General features: G+C 32.1%; 1 protein-coding gene across 1 annotated transcript in view; it reads left to right on the plus strand.

Annotated features, from left to right (window-relative positions):
* The window catches only part of LOC145727737 (uncharacterized), an 84360-nt gene that overhangs the window by 48980 nt on the left and 16693 nt on the right, over positions 1-18687 (plus strand). Inside the window, 1 exon segment of the mRNA XM_081977553.1 lies at positions 695-755. The gene's annotated coding sequence lies outside the window, so the exon portion shown is untranslated.

The following is an 18687-nucleotide window of genomic DNA, read 5'->3' on the forward strand; positions in this document are numbered from 1 at the left end:
ATTTGCAGTTTACAATAAGAAAAAGAGAATTGCCTAGAATTGATAAAACCTTATCATCATTACCACAAGAATTAGTGTATTGATAACTTGCCAATGCATCAACCAAAGCTAAAAATACTTTCTTATGATATATGATTATGGATAATACGTCTTTATTAGCCAAAGAAACTATTTGCTCGAATACTAAAGAGCTAAGTTTGTTCCTATAATTTTTGAAGTACTCGCGTAGTTCTTAATGATAGGGCAGATCGATCACGAGTTACTCGATTATGTTAAAATCCAGTTAACTGAATGTATGTCAACCTCAATCAGATATTCAGTGACTATTCGTGCAACGTGCGGCCTTGCATTATCGTGCCTGAAAATTAACTAGTCTTCAATTAAATGCAAAAATCGAGTATCTTCTTTATTACTCACCTGTTGCACGTAATATGTTCAAATCAATACAAATGTACTGTTATAAAAGTGTATTTCAATTTGCTATTAAGATTTACTATACATATAGTAAAATTGCATTTATTTCAATAAGGTTACAAAATGCACAAGTATCTGCCCAATATGTTTACAAATGCTCATGACAACAAGTCTTTAAAGAATGGAGAAGATGTTAAGCAGCAAACTGTTGAAGACTAAAAATTTAGTAATATTTTGATAATGAATAACTTAATTCTCAAAATATGTTCTATTGTTTCAGGCTTTCGTCCAAAAATAGTGGAAACATCAAAACAAGCATTTTCTGAATCATTGCTTATGAGGTAAGTATTTAGAGACATTATTATTAACTCAAGCACAGGGTGATTAGAACATTTTCGAATGAAAACTGTAAGAAAGTATTGTTTAAAAAGTGCTTTTTTAAGGACCACAGATGAAATTAGGTTGTCTTGTTGACAGAAAGCAAAAAAATAATAATAAATCATGTTTCCACAATATTATCTTTGGAACGTTTAGAGGGCTGCGTGAATAATTTGTTACATTTTTTTTTTAAATAATTTAAAAAAGTCATGTAATTTACTTCAGTAAAAGGAAATGTAGTAATAAAGCCATCATCGTTTACTTATTCCAAACTGGTATTTTTCATAATAATTATTGTTATTGCATGCACGAAAGCAATTATTGGTACCAAAATTGCTCCAAAATCGAAACCTATAATTTCTTGTTACTTCTGAAAGGTAAGTGTTCTGCACAAAGCATAAAGAAAAAAACTGATATGGAAAAAAAAACTAACTGACAAGATTCAAGTACGAAACGTTGTTTTCGGCGTTGCTCTACAACTTTTTAAGCCCTGAAGCAAAAACTTGAGGCTTGTTGATGAAGAAGATATTGAAGAATCTGTTAAGAATTAAACTCAGACAGTCCGAAGTACTGTCTGTACCACCGTTATTGATGCTTCTGGTGTCATAAAGAGTGCGAAAAGAGATTAAGAAAAGAAACCAACACACCATCTCACTCTTCGTCGTAAATAAACCCCTGTAGGCTAAACCACGCTTCGCACGTCAGCAAAATCGCAGTCATAAATAAGAAATGCCATTTCTGCAATTTAAACGTATCAAAATACGGTGTAATTCGCGTTCAAAGTACCGAACTTTCTACTGTGATCATTACCAAGTAATGTCACATCTTACCAGAAATTATCGTACGTCACTGATATGTTGCGTGACCACGATAAATTAACATAACTCGCCATATCGAATAGTTTTACATGCTCGACCTGTCATAACAATTAAACGGGGTACGTAAATCTCTGATATATTTTGTTTTATTTAATTCAGTGATTCACCGTTAACGCAAAAAAGTTTTAAGTAAACAAAAACTTATTAATAACTGTGTTTGTATTATCCAACAAAAATATTAGGAAGTACCAATATCGGTAACATAAAAAAACAATTTTGATTTAAGACACAACAATAATTGGTGGGAGAAAATCTTCTTTAGAAAAGACTTAGGAAACAGGTATCTGCACTAATAAGACTTTGATTTATCCAAATAAACCCAATAAAACGTTATGTGGAGTAATTTAAGTGAAGCAAATTATATAAAAATGTTCTTTATTTCTTCTATACTGTTTGAAGTAATCATCTAAACTTAATATTACTACAACACACCATTTAATATACCACTGGATTGTAGTATATTAAATTGCACCACTTTACAAATTATAGAATTTCCTCAAAAGCGTTTTAAAATTTACAGAATTTACTTAAAATTTCTCAGATTTTTTGAAGATTTGCTTTGATTCCACTTTGTTACATTTCACAAATCCTTTAGGTGTCCATGTAAAATGCTATTATTACTTCTACTCAACATGGAATTGCTGATCTCAAAACGAATAAAATTTAGTCCTTGTATTTTTAAAACATTTTTAGAACAACCGGAAAAAATCAAATTATAAACTTATAAAATTTACATAAATTGATTTAAAACTACTAATTTTGAAAAAATTCTAAAAATGTTGTATTTTTTACTTGCTGCTGTACAAAATTTAGTATTATAACACTCTTGCAAAATATTTAATATGCAGATGATACAGCGTTAATATTATCCCAAAAGATGCAATGGCTTCTTAAGGTAATTTAAAAGGATTTAAAGGATTTAAGGGGCAGCGAGACATATACACAAATAATAACCCCTTTAATTGTAAAATTAATTGTAGATGAACTACTCTTCAGATTCTGAGTAAGTAGTCTATTAATTAATTTTGTATTTATTATTATAATGAATAAATTAATATATTAGAATCAAATTATATTCAAAATTGGTTTACTAGTTAAGTTTTCCGAAAACTGTTTACTTTTATTAGATGTGGAATCTAAACATCTTCTTTGTATGACTCAATTGATGGTTTCGAATCAATTCGTTTCCGTGCGTAAAAAACCTTTTCTGCCGACGAGCGAACAACATCAAAATGGCTTAATTGTCCATCAAGAGTGGTTATTTCTTGGAGAGGATTTCCAACTTGTAAAACGTACATGGAAAATGGTCGTCTCGCAATTTACTGATTAAGGTTATGGTGGCTTTTATTAGCAGCCACTTAGACGACGTCTAATGTTTTCTGGCCGCATCAGTTTTAATTAGGATTACGGCAAGTGTTGTGGGAAAATAAAAAAAACTCGACTCGTTTTAACGAGCAAAGTGTTGATTTGACATCGATTTTGAAATTTTTTCGTGTCGCAAGTGGACCTCAATTTTAATGAATTACCACAGAATGCTGCATACCCACGTTAATTGAAAATTCTTGTTTTATATACACGTATAGAATCATTTTATTTTAAAGTTCATTTTAAATTGTCAGTAAACTGAAAAAGGATTTGGATGGAAAAAATCGTCATAAATTACCATTAACAGACGTGGAGATAACGCTTTAAAGATAGAGCTTTCAGTACTTTCACAAGTCACTGCATTATTATAGATGTTCTGCTTTTATGCTAAATCAGCCATAAGAGCAATGAATTTTCATCAAGTTGTGGCCGTAATTGGTGTTATTGTCTTTAATGACTAAAATATTAAAGAATATATTGGTTGAAGCTTTCCCTAAAAACTGTTCTTTGCGGATGATACAATGCAGTATAAGTTTAACAGACTTGCACCAAATTCACACACAGACGAGAACAAACACCTCTGTAACATATTTAAATGTGTGGTGAAAATTTAAGTTTAGTAAGTCAAAGTTTTGTGTATTTGCAAAAAAAAACAAAAACTAGCAAAACTTTGAAAATGTTGAGATATTTGTAAAAAGGGAGCACATCCCTTTTTAGGAGGGGTGTAGTTTAGTCTTGGAATCCAATTTGAGTTTTAATGCCCACGTGAATTGTGTTATAATTAAATTTTCACCAAAAGTTGGATTTTGTTACTAGGTAAAAGTTTGTCTTTTAGCAAAAAATTGTGCCTTTACAATGAAATTTCACTTCCCTGTTAGCAAAACTATTCAACATACTGTCAATTAGACTGAAGTTTAATATGAATATGTTTTTGTTTGTGATGGAGCACCACTGGCTATATCTAAGATAAGTTCAAACGAGATATGTTGTTGTTAAAGATATTGATTATACCCGAGACTGCACAGATTTTATTTTGATGGATAGATGTAATTCAAATCAAATACGTAACTCTGTTTTTTATGTAAAAGCTCATCATCTACATTAAATGTTGTTAATATTAAGTTTATAAGTCATAATTATTGTAAAAAGTATTTCTTTTAGAATGTCTGTTCCTTTTTGTATTTTGTTGTGTTTCAATCAAACTGGTGGTAACTAAAACTAAGATTTTTTTTTTAAAGTTTAGACTGTTAGACAATTAGAATTTAATAAAGTACTCCTCACTTAGTTTGTCTGTTTTGGTGGGTGAGCTTAATTAATATTATCCAAGAATGCGTCTGAAGAGGTCTTAAAAGACGAAACCCAACTAACTTTGTTATAATTACTTACAAACAGTCTTTACTGACTCATTGCAAAAGCCTCGTTATTTCAAACAGAAAAAAGAAATTTGATGCAGTTTACACTGTCATAAGTTTGATTTATTGGCTGAATTCTAGTGTGAAAAGCCTTGACTTTTACGTTTATAAGTTGTATTATACTGGGTTGTTAATTAAACGGTATCTTTATTTGGTTTCATTGAGACGTAATCGAGGTTTTTACATTGCTGTACTAGTATCCAATAGACAATTTTTATTTTTTTAGGATCGATTAGACTTTTCCAATGCGAAAGTTTTGAACGCGAACGAAGACGCATCAAACATTTCTCTGAAAATGTAAATAACAAATTTTAGACGCAATTGTAAGTCAAAAACAATATTTCAATAACTAACAGCACTTTCTTCAAATTAAGTTTAATGCCTTTGGTACAAAATTAATTGATGCCATACATTCAAATCAAAAAACCTGCACCTCAACATCTAAATTATGATATTAAATAATTAAGAACCAAACAGATTTAGCACGAGAAAAGATTGTATGTGATGTATCACGTTCTTAATCTGTAATTTAATATTTAAATTCAAAAATATAATTAACGTATTTATCATCGTTAAAATATCTGAGGTCATTCACGAAGCCTAATAATTTGAGACTGAAAAAGTAGCTGTTAATTAAATAAATTAATAAAATTGTAGGGTGCCGTTTTAGCTAATTGGATAGTGTTCTATATCTCCATATTTCATATTACACTTAAGCCAAAAAAAAAGTACTTTTACAATACTTTACAAAAGAAGTTTCTAAAATAGAAAACCTTAATAAAAACGTAATTTAACTGTTCAAACAGTTCTAAAAACTCAAAATGCTGCTTTTTAACCTGTCTTTTCTACCCTGCTGACATAGAGGTTGTCCACAAAGCGTTGGACAATGACAAACTCTATTACTAACTAACACTAAGCTCTTGTGGTAATACCAAGAATAGCTTTAAATACCACAAGAGCTTTAAAATTACCCATAATTTTAAGGCTCTTGTGGCATTACCTACGAAAAAACTCAAATTGGTATTTGTAGCTGTATTTCCTGCGATGCTCAAACGAAAAAGACAATTACCAGATGTGTCCATATCCTAAATGGATCATTTTGTCATATCAGAAGAAACACTTATAGTTTTGTTATTTCTAGCGTTTCATCGAGAAAAAACACTCTAAATATTCCTGTTCTATCTGTGTTTCCAACTTTAATAAATAGAAAACGCGCTGTTGACAAATGTGTTCAGAGGACGTCGCAAAATGTAGATCCAATATAGATTCTTTAGACATCAGACAAATAAAATCGTTACAATTTGGTTATTTTTGGGTTTTTAGTAAGATTAAAATGTTTCTTTTAAGCTGCCATCGTCTTATCTTACTTAACTTAAAAATGCAAGAATGCATATCTATGTAGACTTTTGGTACAGCAAAAGAAACAGCCCTGAAGTATTTTTGCACTTAAAAAACATAAAATATTTATATGTATGCCTTTCAGAACAAGTAAAAGGATGATGTCTTACACAAAGTAAATGCCAGTTCTCTTGGAAAAAAATGACCATTAAATATGATTAATGACAAAAAAATAAGAAACTCAAAAAATCATTCGAGAAACTTCTACAACTCTAAACTTTCCAAGAAACTTGCGATATTTGGCAGAAGTCTCTAGAATCAATCAATCAACCAACTATTTCATGCAAATAATGGGGTTTTCTTAATAGTTATAATGACATCATAAAAATGTTGTTTGAATTTCAATGTTTACATAAAAACAAGGCATACACTTCTTGGGATTATTTCTCGAAAGTAGGCAGTACGTGACCCAAGTTTAGCAACTATAATTTTAATAGGTGCTTTAAATGGCTCGCAAGGCGACATTATAACGCATGTATCATAGTTCACCAAATAAACATCAGTGACGATTTACAGCTTTCAGCAAACGCATGCAATTCTTACGTAATTATAATAACCCACACAAATATTGAGAAGTTAATTAATGTCAACGACTTTTTAGCATTTTAAAGATATGATCTTGCACGAACATAATAGGCATTATACAGCTTACTGGCATTATAATGTGTTTTAGAACTTTACGAGAATGCTCTTTTAGTAGGTACTTGTTAAATTTTTAGTATCATGGATTTTTTTATAACGGTTTTGTTGTTAGATTTTAATAAAATTTCAATTTTTATCACTCTTCTTGTCTAAAATATAATCAGTAATTTAATTTGTAAGAGCTTAGTTATATCTCACAAACAGTCTATAACCTGTTTTGAACAATTATTATGATGAAATTCTTGTGATGCGAATAAAAATTCAAGCATAATTATGGATTAAGAAGTTTCTACTTAACAAAAATAATCATATTATAGCCAAAAAAGTATACTATTTTAGAATGACTTTTAGGATTTTTGATTGACAATAATGTACAGATATTTTGATATCAATAACAATAAGATTCTGTAAATAAGCCAGAAGCCACTAATATGTTATTCAAGAATTTATATGGAACTAAGTTTAGATTTTTAGTAAAGTTTTTGGAAAGCAGTTTGAAAAGTTTTTGTCGAAGTTTTTCTCTTCGTTTTACTAGTTTATGGAATCATCAAAACTTTTTGTGCTTTTATAGATCCTATCGAGTTTCTCTACGGTTTCATTTGCTCAATGATTGATAAATCGAGCTGCATTCGAGTAAATGATGCTATACCCGGTGGCCTAATAGGCATATGATATTTATGCTTGTCGTTAGCGGTCTTATTTATCTCTCAATTCCCTTCCGTTTACCGCTAGAGGGAGTTACCGTTCCACATTTTGTTTTGCCATCAATAGTCACGTGAAAAATCACAGTTGTTGTTTTAGGTTTTTCTCCTTGTTTATGTATTTTTTAGGTGTGTAAATATAGGGTTATGTTGTATATTCAAAATTTTCTTCCCCTGCTTTTTTTGCAATATTATTATTTATAAATTGCTGCTGTAAAAGATCAACACATTTTTGAGAATTTTGTACCCTTTATATCTTCAAAATGGTTTAGGCGGTTTTAATAAACCAAAAACATTTTTTTAAAGTCAATTTTTATAAAATTAGGGCCGCAAATTGCTTTTCAGTAAAAGTCATTTTTGTCAGTATGGAAAACATCGTCTAATAATGCATAAATAGTGTCCAAGGAGTGGAAATGAATACAGCTTATTTTGAAATCTTTGTAATATCTGAACCATAACTATTTACCCTGCTGCCTGCTTTACTGCTGACGATCCTGGTCGGCGACAGGCTGTTTAAGGTAAATGCGCAAGGTTTGGCAACGCTGCCAAAAAAACGCCTGTTTCAACAATAAAAAACAATGATAAAATCTGTAATTCCGTCTATCAAAAGTGTCATTCTGACGCTAAATCTGTTAAAAGTTCTCAGAATTACAGTACAGGAGAATGTTTCTGAACGTCAAAAGTGTCAAATTTAAAGAAATAAAATTTGATGATTTGACTGTAAGCTTAATTTTATCAAAAATGTAATGCGAAATGCGACAGGTTGTCAAGTTGACAGAAAAAACCAGCGACAATTTTTGTGGAAATTTGAGTTTTCATAAAAAAAAACAATCAAAATTAAGGTTTGGCTCGTCAGGAATTTAGAGGCAACATAGAGGGAAATAAAAATATAAAACGCAAATAAAATACAGGATGTTCTATTCAAAATAATCAAAACATGTGTTAGAATTTGACAAGTGATTTTCATATATCAGTTATGATATTAGATTCTGGAGATTCTAATACGAGTGAAGTAATAAGTAACCAAAAAAAGTTAATTGTATTAAAAAAAATAATTGCATTGTTTTTAAGTCTCTTCTAAAAATTCCTGGTGCATCATTTCTTCTTGTTAAAATTGTAAAACTAACTTAATGAAGTTAATGTTACTACAGCTAGAAGTAATGAGACCCTAAAAGGAATCAATTACTCGGAGTTCAGCAAAACAGTCGATTTAAATATGGCAAAGAAATCAGGCTTTATTCCCATTAAGGACTTTTTAACGATTTTATTTGAAATATCAATAACAGTTTCACCGCAACTTATATGTGTAAATATTTAATTCAACGACATGGTAAAGAATTCACGTACACTGCGAACGCAGCTCTAATAAAGTGTTATTACCGAGCCACACGAAACCAACAATTTTTAATTACAAACGATTTTTCCTTGCAGACTTTAATTAGTTTTATGATATAATAAGCGTTGTGTATCCGATTGCGCAGGACTTCCGCGATTGCAAAACTATTTCACGCAATTACGACGTTTACGTTATCGGGATTGACAATATTATTAGTATCTTTTATTATCCGATAATTTGCCGTGAAATTATCGGATTGATTTCGATTCCACCACTACTACCGAATCGAAGCTAGACGACCTTCCTTCGACGGAATCTTAGCGAATTTCCTGCCCGAGACTTACGGTTTTCTGTTACAGAAATATGTGATTGTAGGTTAGTTATAATATGTTCTTAATTAGCTGCGCTTTTACTACCGCAAAATTGTGTTCCTTGTTTTTTTTCCTTCGAGATTTTAATCTCTTTGAGATGGTTTTTGCTACTAAGCTAGGTTATACTTTAATGGAAGGGATACCCAATGTTGTAGTGAAGATAAGGATGATTTGCATTGGGATTTCCAAACAGCACTAATCACAAAGTTGGGCAATTAGGAGGTTTTATAATAATAATCATCATCAATTGTATCCACTGCTATTTCTCATCTTGTTTCACAGTCTCTATTCCATGATTCTCCAGGTCCATCATCATCTATATCATTCTTGAAAGCTCCATTTCAAATGCTTTAGAGTGAATTGTAAACAAGGAAACTTTAATTTATTTATCAGTTGCCAGCGATTGTTACTCAACATACACATTCGATTCAAGAGGCAGATCCCAATTGATATTCTAAAAGCTATGGCCGATAAGGTCTATTTCGCTTACTTCTCCACAAAAATCGCAACTTTGAGAATAGTATTCCTTTTGTATTGTGTCAAATATTACAAAAGACGCGTAGAAACATTACCAAATGATTTTGGATACCTTGGTCTTTTTTTTTTCTTCTTCTTCTTCTTGAAATAGGCTTTCAACCTGTTCTTCCAGCTTTAAGGAGTTCCTTGCGACGTCGATATCCAGTCCACCTCTTTGGTGGTCTGCCTGGCGGTCTTCTAGAGTGTGGTATTCCGTCTCTCGCAATTTTAGCAATTCTATTGTCTTCCATTCTGTTGATGTGTTGATTCCACTCTCGCCGTCTCTGCCTCGTCAATCTTACAATGTCCTGTATGTCGCAGATTCGTCTTATTTCTTGGTTGGGTATTCTGTCACGTAGCGTGTGTCCCGTGATACTTCGGAGCGTTCTCATCTCTGCCGTTCGGGTTATGCTCTTGGTTCTGCTGGTGTCTGCCGTGGCTTCTGCGGCATATGGCCCGACACATCCGACTATTCTAGAGGCCTTATCTATTTGATTCTTTACCTCAAATCTCCTGTCTTGATGGAGAGGAGATCTACCCCTAAGTATCTGAAGGATATCACCTGTTTTACTATTTCGTCGTTAACAGCTAGTTTACATCTTCTAGGTTCTTTTGCTACAACTAGTGATTTTGTCTTGTTTATCGCAATCGACATATTCTAGCGTTTCGCTCTTAGGTAGAATTGATGAATTAGTCTCTTTTCTGATATAATTACTGCGTCATCCGCGTAACACAATATTGTTATTTCTCCTTTGTTAGTTCTCTAACCATGCCCCGCGTTTTTACCGTCTTTTATTATTTCGTTAATGATTAGGTTAAAGAGTACCGGGCTTAGAGAGTCTCCCTGTCTTATTTCTGTTGATTTGGGCACTTCTTGGATCAGGCTGTTGTTCACAAGTATTCTGGTCGTTGTATTGGTGTTCAAGTTTTCAACAGTTCTAACTATTTCTGCCCAGTCTCAATATGGTTGTGATGTAATTTAGCCTCACTCGATCAAACGCTTTGCTCAGAACTGTGAAGCACATATACCCCGGTATCTCGTATTCGATTGATTTCTCGACTATTTGTCGAATGATGAATATGACATCTGTGGTACCCTGTTTTTCCTGAATCCCTGTTGTTCTTCCATTATGGGTATTTGTTCTGAGATGATACCGCATATGATTTTCGTGAATAGTTTCATCACGGCGCTTAGGAGAGTTATTCCTCTGTAGTTTCCTGGTTGTTTTTTGTCGCCTTTTTTGAAGATAGGGATAGTGATGCTTTTCTTCCAGTCGATTGGTATAGTTGTTTCATTTAAGATCTTCTGGTAAAGATTGGCTAGTTGTTCGCTTAGTGGTTTACCTCCGTACTTTATCAGTTCGTTGTTCAATTCGTCGATTCCTGGGGATTTTTTATTTTTTAGTTCCTTGGTACATTTTTCTACTAGTTCGTGGGTGATACGGGTAGTTGCTTCTGCCATTGCTGGCTTTTCCTGGTTGAGTCAGTAATCTTCGTCGAACATTTGTTTGAAGTAATTTATTTATTCATGCCTCGCCCAGGATAGTTGTTACTGTTATATATTCGTTGACTTCGCGTTTCCTTCGTCTTATCAATCCCCATATCTTCTTTTGGCTGCCATAGAGGTCGTGTTCCATATCCGCAGTGAAGGTTTCCCAATCAATTGAGAATTGCTGCAGATTGTCAAACGCCGTAAGACACTATAAGTCACATTTTTCGTAACACCAAGTATCAGTTATTGCACTTGATTATGCCGGGAAAGATCTAGAGAAAACGTGATATAGGTCTCAAGAAACACTCATGACACAAGAAGATCAGAGACTGCCCTGGGTTCAATGCTCATTCATTGTTTAGAGCAGCTTACGAATCGATACTTATTGTGCAGCTTTTATTGAAACCTCCACAGGTCAAGGAATCGCACTGTAACAACTGGTTTGTCCAATAAATCATAGAAACTCTAATGTAAAACTCAGTGTGTATAAATGAGCAAAAAAACGTTGTGTACTTAGTTTGAGTTAAACGTAGGATTTCTGGTAAATGAATTTGCAATTAATATGGATTTCCAGAAAAGAGACTTAAATTTCTATAATTTCAATATTGTTATACATCTGTTACAATCTTTCCAACGAACGGTGAAATTATGAGTGTTTGCCATAGAGCGATAGATAAACAAAACTATATTAGTAATTTTCAAAAAAAATTCTTCCATACCTTATTGGCATTCTACTAATAGTCAACTTTTATGTGACAATAAGAGAATAGGGTTTTTAAACACTAGAAGAATAAATGTAAGATCAAAAGTGGGAAAAACTATCAAATACAGAAGCAAACATCTTTAGGTAGTATTGCCCTCAATATTGTAAGTAGCTATTATAAATATCTGAAAAAGTAAACAAAATATTACCCTTTATCATCTAAAATATTCTAAAACGTCATGTTTTGGGATTTTCTTAATTTAATTTACTTGGTATCTACTACTGTTTCGGAGACCATGCGTGACATCCGTATCTTGCCGACAATCTGTGAAAACACGTCTACATAACTGCGTTTTTTTTTAAGTTATTATAAATAGTGGTACACATGATAATTAAAGCGAATCGAACAGGAGCTTAAAAGCCGATCGATATTATCACTTTCAAATCTAAGAAAAAAATGTTGATCGTGTCCCAGGCATGATCGTGACGGGTGTTACCGACTTTTGTGGCGGTTTTTGCATAGTTTTCTTAAATCCCCGTGACTCCGAACCATGATCTCACCGCTATTGAATTTCTATTGTTGTTAGGTCCAAAATGGCACGACTTTGGCTGAATGAAATAGAAATTTGCAGGGCTGGACTCGAGGCCAGTGCAACGTAATCTGATTGTATGCATCAGACCAGATTTGCTGGAAAAAATGAGGTACAAGATTTCAAAACAGGACTGAGTTAATAGAATTGCGATACAATGTAACTATTGTTATCGGGTACAAGTTTTCTTAATAACTAAAAATAATAAATCAGGTTCTGTTTATGACTTTGTGTTTACTTTTGCTATTATTCAGTTCACATCTTTCAGATCATATTGTTTTAATTATATTTTCACATTGTTAGAGAATAAAGTCATTATTTTGGATTATCTATTTATTATACAGAGAACCAGGTTTTGTAGTATAGTTTTATACTTTTTAGTGCAAATAGTGTTAAAAAAGTTTTGCTTCAAAGTAAACTGTCTTTGCAATACAAAAGGTTAATTTATAGAAGTATAAAAACAGTATCAAAATTTCGAAGAGAAACGTAAAGAACTTCTAGTATTATAACTAAATTTTCTATTGTTGGAGATAGGGATAGGTTTGTTGAGACGAGTTTCTCATTTCTTTGTTTCTAGTTGGGTCTTCTGTCTCACCACACAAAAAAGTTTGTTGGGACAATATAATAAAATTAAAAAATATATAATGAACAAAACTTAATATATTAAACTTTCCATGTTTTTACCCACAAAAACATATTCAAGCATACATATAACACTGAAAATAAACATCTGGTTAGTTCAGTTTATAAGGTGTTCTCTAGAATCTGAATCTGTAGTATCCAAAAAACCAAAAACCTGGCAGTATTTTAAATACCAAAAAATATTTTGAATACTAGTAATTGCTCAAAAACTCAAAATTACTTTTTTAAGTTTTTGAGATTCGAAATATTTTTAGTTTCTAGAGTATCTGGTATTTGAAACCAGGTATACAATACAAATATACTGCAATTTAGAATGTACTACCAAACTATACTAATATCTTAATTCGTAAAGATCCGAAAAAAGTACATTGATAGAACAAAATACTCTGAAAAGATTATGTTTTTAAAACGATTCCATGCTCATAGGTTATTGTACTAAGAAAAAAGTTGATATTTTATTTTATATAAATGACATTTAGTATAAAAAATGTATCGACTAGTCCGAGCGTTTTTCTTCTGAATTTGAAATGAATTCAATCCAACCTTTTTGTCTTTATTGTATATTATTTAATGATTTCAAGCGTGTTTTAACATTTGTGTAAATGATCTGGTATAGGTCTTACCTTATAACTTCTATTTCTTCATCAGGCATTTATGGAAACCGGAATTGTTTAAAACAGGTAAAACTGTGTGTGTACATTAAAGAGTAATTAAATCAACTTTAGGCATAAAACCTGATGGAAAAGGTTAAGTAAACAATCTAAATGACAAATGAATTTAAAAGTATCCTTTATACGGGCTAAAAGCTCTCCAGGATGCGTATTCTTCAAACAAGGGAAAGGAGATATCAGGAGAAATGTATACAGAACGTGACAGGAAATTGCCATTGTAAACTGCTTCTGTCACATTCTATCAACACCTCTTGAGAATCTCGTTCCCTGCCTTTAAGAATAAGCGACCTAATTTTATCAAAATTACGAAATTTGGGGTAAGAACTTAACTACCGGAACTCTGACAACTTTACTGTAAAAGTTATTATTAAATTGTCGAAAAACTAGCGAAAATATAAAATATAACCACCAATAATTGCTGGTTATTACTAAATTACAAATTGACACAAAATTCCCCGGAACTTTTCATTGAAAAATTAAGCGGGATTTTTAGGTTAGCAGAACACAACCCATAGGGATGGTGATCATTTTTATTGATTAGGTTAGGTTAGTTATGAACAGATTTTGTCTGTCTAATCAACTAAGTACAATGGAATATCTTAAAAGGAGGATTACTATGCTTACTCTATCTTTAAAGCACTTAAGAAAACATATTTTTTCTCATAGTCTTCAAAGCCTCTAGAAATTCCTAAAAGTCATGTATAATTGGGATTTTTCTCTGGTTTGTATAAGGTGATTTGCCAAAATGTAATTCTCATAATTATAATTTATTCTTGCTTTTTCACTATTGGACAAAAAGTATTAAGACCACTAAAACGAGGTCAAAAAGGTCTTTCAATGGTTGTAAACTCTATATTTTGGATTAAACAAGACTACCAGTTCTCTGGAATAGAGTAGTAATTATGATAAAGTGGAACGAGTTTCAGAGTACTTTTTTTATAGTAGGTCTGAAAACTCCTTAGTAATTCTAAGATATTGTAAATTATAGACCAATAACAAGACCCACTATAAGTTCCTTTGCTCTTTTTCTCTACTGTGCCTTTGGCTCGCAAACATCAACGGCAAAAAATATAACATATTTGAATTTTTTCGCTTTTCTAGTGCATTTCTCGAGATAATAAGTAATGGCGATTTTTTGTAGATAAATGGAAACTACATTTTTCCGCTATTTACATACCTACTTGAAGAAAGGTATGAAAATAGTGACGGATTTATAGAACATTAAATATAGCAACTCAAAGCTTTTCTCAAAATTTAATTTTAAACTTTGCTTCTGTTTCAAATGTGATTTTTATTGTACTTTTTCTTTCGCTTTTAGGTTTTTACTGCCACATATGTAACTCGCAATATTTAGTTGATACTTATTCAATTACTACTAAGTACCACAATGTTTGGATGTTTTATTTTTCTTAATTTTGCTTGTTTCTGCTTCCATTTCAATAATTAATTTAGTAAGGGAGCAATATTTTAACAAGCAAAAAGCTATTTTTGTATCTAAAATTCCAACTTTCTGATCAAAATGTGAAAGCTTATTTAAGGAATTTGATTCTAGAAGAACTACTGAATTAAAAGAGCTTTTATTCTCGCATATATGTATAAATTTTATGGCTTTACATAAAAAGATTTTATTAATGCGGATACAAGTAATATGATATTATGGCTGCACATTTATGGATAACTAACTAACCAGTCAACTGTATTCGGAGATATAAAAACATGTTTTTCTGCGACTTTTAAAGTAATTGGTAAAAAATACAAGTAAAAGTCAAAGTCATTATAGAAGTGGGTAAGTTTTTTTGACAAAAACATTTTTCGGTTTCATTAACAGGATTTTTTCAAATAAGGTGGTTTCAGCCTATACATTTAATATGAGAAAGCTTCGACAATGTCAAGTGACGCAACATTAAAATTTTCCGATATTTGAAAATTTCAACTGACATTCAGCTGTCTCTTGCTAAATTAAATATATTTGCATTAGTGAATTGCAATAACTCATTAATGATTTATAGGAAGAATAATCTGAAAATTAAATTTGAGACTTTAACGGTTATGTTCAGATTTTCAAAAATAATAGTATCCTTGATACAAAGTAAGCGATATAGGCAAAACAGTTAAACCTGGTTAAGGATAAACGCTTTCAATCTATGCATTATCACTCAATCTAGTATCTGCACTGACAGTGTACCACATAGACAACCAATCTGACTATAACATTATTTCAGGCAGCCTTAGTAGGTTGAAAAGTATCCTTTGATTTAAGCAAAGGAAACGTCGATCACCAGGTCAAATCACCTTATTAAATCTCCCAATAAATGCACTATCATTGCCGCAGGAACAAAACAAAAAATCAGAACCAATTTCGTAAAACAATGCACTTCAAGAATCTTTCGAACAAATAATTGCAACCGTTACAATGCTAGATCAGATCGAATGCCTTTGTTAAGTCTTGCTGTGCTGCGCCCTTCTATTATCGGGTTTTCAAGTGATATTAGCGATCGTTGCTGCTGTGATGTACATGCGCCAATCGATGATAGGAATTGTTCTTTATCAATTGAATCGCATAATAAGTCGGGTTGTTTTTTGTTTCTAGCAACATTAATATCTCGTAACAAAGCGTGAATAAATCTAACTACTAACGCAAAAACCTGAAGTGACCTTGATATTGATATTATAAATTCCACCAAAGCTTGACTAATTAGGAAATGGTTTTGTTCAAGGCGACTAAGTACAATGTCAATGAAATTTACCGCAATGCCTCGGTATAGGAAAAAAACAAGCATAAAATAAGATTTTGAGAGCTTTTATAATCGATCTCGAGGCAAATACCGTTTTCATTATGCATAAGATACGTCATAGGTTTCACGGTTTTGTTACGGATAAAATTTCCCATTTACGTTTTTTTTTTGTTTCTGCAGAAAAATAATGGTACCACTACTACCTACCGCAAAACCTTAGTTGCTCATATTTAATTTAATATCGGTACACAATTTCCTGTCGATAAAATGCCACACAAAATATATTGCTTTAATAAAATGTGATATTTCTAATTACGATACTAAGTAGTATAACAGAAGGATAATATTCTGTATATGGGTCGAGGTTTTGTTTATGAGTAGTTAAGTTCAGTTCAGCAACGCGTTTCGTTATGTCATGGCTCTTCAGGGTGGCTATAAGGCCAATACTGGCATGTGTTAGTTTAAATAACATATTGCAGCAAAGCAAGTCAAATCAAAATCAAGAGCAGAGAGAGTTGTTCCTGATAGTCACTGTGGAAAAGAAACACAAGTGTAGATTTTCCCAAGAGAACGAGTAAAATAGATCTGGTGTACTCTTCCACTACGAGGGCCTGGCTAAAACCAGAAGAAGACTCTCTTCTTGGCTCAACAAAATCAGAATCACCAAGCTACATTAACGGACCACTGTCAAATTTTGATCAAAGAGTCACAATAAGTTTTGACAGTAAGGTCGCAGAGTCGCAGTGACAGTAAGGTAAGATGAAAACTCTCCCAAACTCAAATCTGTAATAAAATAATTCCACACTATACTTCAGTCTCATGAATGAATATACAGTGCGTTTTTTTTAACGCGCAACATAGGATTTTACGTGTTAAATTTTTAAGCCCATGTTAGACCATGTTATTTTGGAACTGCAGGTCTAAAACTTGACGGGTGTGTCTTTAGTACCCTGAAGCTTAAGTAAGTTTACCAATTTGGTCTAAAAAGTGATTGAAAACTGGCAAAAAATCATTTTTTTTTCGAAAAGATTTTATCCTTTTATACTCCCTGTATGCATTGTTCTTTTTTGTTTTTGATATCGACAGGGCAGGTAGCAGGTAGAGTGACATATTTTGACTGCATCATGGCCCGACATCTTTTGAACGTCAAAAGGGCATTTTATGATTGTTTGGAATACTGTTTGGTTTCAAACTGAGGTCACTTTGAACAATTCACTTATAAAAATACCTCTTTTGTTCTTAACTTTCTTGATATAAAGTTAATGATCACCCTGTTTTACTTTCTACGCCAAATTTTACCTGCTACCTGCCGTGCCAGTATCAAAAACAACAAGCACCTATCATACATACAGGGAGTATGGAAAGATAAAATCTTTTCGAAAAAAGATGATTTTTTGCAAGTTTATAATCACTTTTTAGGCCCAATTGGTAAACTTGCTTAAGCTTCAGGGTACGAAACAGCCACCCGTCAAGTTTTATACTTGCAGTTCTAAAATAACATGGTCTGACATGTGCTTAAAAATTTAACACGTAAAATCCTATGTTGCGCGTTAAAAAAAACGCACTGTACTACTCATACTAAGAACCAAATTTGTTTTAGATAAATTCTTACAAAGTCGTATAAAATCTGCTTCGACCAGATATCTAGCAGCTTCTTTTTGTAACATAAATAGGGATCCAAAGAGTAAGAAGATGTTTATCCTTAAAGCAAATAATCAACATTTTTATAATAATATCTCGATATACATTTTACGCTCTCCTATCAAATGGCCTGCTTGGGAACCTGATCTAGCGGAGTCAGACTAATTATCTTAATTTATAGGAAAGTAATGCTTATCTTCTAAGTTTTTTTAGGTGAGAGGTGTTTTTGGTCAAACTGTCCACTACATTTCGTATATCAGTAAAAGATTAAATCTTTGGTTCTCAAGGTTTACTATCACTTTGAATTAAAACTTTTATGATGTCTTGTCAATCATGCATCTCTGGTATGTCACAAATTAATTGCTTTTAATTGGAAAATAAATAATTACCACTCATAACATTAATATCTGCTAAACCACAAAAATATCATCACAATTTGCTATAAATCATCAACTAATTTTCTCCTCGTTAGTCAAATATGTGACTTTAATCATTAATTATTGGTTTTTATTTGATATCTAATAGGATATCGGTTTGATGCCATTAAAGTTCATCACCATCAAAAACGTAGCTCCTTCTTAGAATCATGAAAGAGCACTGTATTAAGGTGATGGTCGGCAATATGTCATTCCTAACATAGCGTAAAGGACATGAAGCTTCTTCCAGAAAAAAGCAGGAATGTTTCAATTAAATTTCTCTTCGTGCCTTTTGTTTCGTTAATAGTGTTTTGCTGAAATACGCTAAGAATTTAATCTATCATCTGGCGATAAAGCATTTTTGTTTTCATTTCAGTCACAGCCAT

This window comes from Ips typographus, linkage group LG4, assembly GCF_016097725.1.
Source record: "Ips typographus isolate SLU linkage group LG4, UJ_Ityp_2.0, whole genome shotgun sequence".
Classification (NCBI taxonomy): Eukaryota; Metazoa; Arthropoda; class Insecta; order Coleoptera; family Curculionidae; genus Ips; species Ips typographus.